The sequence below is a fragment of the Cynara cardunculus genome, unplaced genomic scaffold, assembly GCF_001531365.2.
Source record: "Cynara cardunculus var. scolymus isolate 2C unplaced genomic scaffold, CcrdV1 Un_Scaffold_2145, whole genome shotgun sequence".
Classification (NCBI taxonomy): Eukaryota; Viridiplantae; Streptophyta; class Magnoliopsida; order Asterales; family Asteraceae; genus Cynara; species Cynara cardunculus.
In genome coordinates this window covers 52,877-54,970 of record NW_020200992.1, presented here as the reverse complement: position 1 = coordinate 54,970, position 2,094 = coordinate 52,877, and positions in this window count along the sequence as shown.

Sequence of the window (2,094 nt, the reverse complement as noted above, 5' to 3'; positions counted from 1 at the left end):
GCAACCCTTACCACCCAAATGGCCACCATACAAACCACCCTCACCCAACTACCCGCCACCATACTTTCCCAAATCCCACAACAAAGTCCACCCCCTCCTCCCTCTGCAGCCCCATCCTATGAAGCAGCCTTCTCCTCCTTCACTACAGAGGTGAGAAATCTCCTTGCAAACCTACCCCATCCCCCAGCATCCCCTACAACCTCTGTGCCACCACCACCACCTACTAGCACATATTTTGCCACAAGAGCCGATCTACGGGCTCTATCAAAGGCGCTAGTCTCATCTTTCAATGAGATTAGTGCAAAATTCATTCATCGGGCCATCCAACCAACAAGGGTTCTCTCCCAGAACCTGGCCGATGAACAACGACGTACCACCTCTCTCCTCCAAACAATGGAGCCGAGTCGAAGACAAGCCTCCCTGAAGGCGTATCTTATGTCCTTCAGGAAGGCCAAGAAGAAGAGGACCGGAGCCTCCTGCTCGAAAAGCCGCCCCCTAAAATGCAGAAGACATGATGATCCAGACCCCGATGATCAAGGTCTCGGACCTCATGAGGGGGAGAAAGAGGCGGCGGCTACACAACCAACAGAATTCAATGCACAACAGCAACCATCACAACAACAACAACCACCTCCAACCGAACAAAGCCAAGCAAGGGAACCAGAGGCCTTGCCCTCTGATGATGAACAGAATATACAAGTTCCCTTAGCTACAATACCAGACCCCATCGTGTTGAGTTCATCAATCGATGAAGAGCCAACCACACCACCAACAGAAACAAACCAAACCTTCACTCCTCACCCACAATAAACTTACCCTTAACCCCTTCTCCAACACCTCGACCCTTCACCCTTTCCATACAACCAGAACTCACAACAAACCAACCATCACCTCAACAATCACAAACACCTATAGAAACCCATGCACCAGAAACCTCTCAACCACATGAAACTGAACCATCCAAAGAAAACTCACCCTCTACCCATACACAACCCCAAGCCAAGACACAACCCTTAACCCATCAACCTGTGGTGCATACGGATACTCCTTCTTCCTCAAGGCAACCTCCACAAGGCCTGGTAGATGAGATAATACAGAACATGGAGTTGATGAGGAGACGTCCTCAACTGCCGCCCAGGGAACCAATCTTGATAGAAAATATCCATCAATACATGTATCAAGATCGCGATGAAAGTTTGTCAACCAATCCTCTAATCCTATCGCCTGAGTCTATGAATCTTCTACACCATCGATTCATCAGACAGACTACTCAAGAACCTCAAGCTGTCTTTTCGAATGATGGAATAAGGAGAGTCGTGGACTTGAAAATAAAGTCTTTTGCCAACCGAGCTATCAGATACATCGAGTTCACCGTAGAGAGAGCCCGTGGGATCATTAGCATTTTCAACAAAAACGACCTCATCAATCTTAACCCGTACGACTTGATTGAGTTATACGCTTACACAACTCAAAGGCAGGATCATGGCATAAGGTTTGGAATGGCAAACCGAGCTATAGTAAGGACAATGGAGTCCCTGGTAAAGCTCAGAACCAAAACTAATTTCGAAATTGCTTTGAGGCTAGGCATCGAGAGACTATCCTAAGCTCCTCCAAACGAAGACTTCCAGGGCCTGCAGGAGATACGATCTGCATCAGTTCTTACTCAACCCGAACTTAGACTCGTTTACAAGAATGAGTTCGGGGTTAAAAAGTTCTTCAGAATGACTGAAGCCTTCAAGTACTCAACAGATACAATTGAATGGTTTTAGAAAAATATTAGAGAAAGACTAGGCAGAAACCATGTGCCAAGGGAAAAGGGGAGTCATCTCATTCATGAGATATCGACGGTCATTGCATATCGAAGACTACTCTTGCGCTTCATAGAGATATACTCAGGTAGCTCGTGATGAGTTAAAACTTTTGCTTATTTTGCCTTGATGTATTTTGTTTCTAGTATTGTAAAGAAATTTCATCATCCAATGAAAATTTGGAGTTTGATGTTTTTCTACTAGATTAGTGTCTGTTCTTCACATATGTGTCTAGATTAGACTATGTTTGTTATTTCATTACTTAGGGGGAGATTGTTAAACCCCA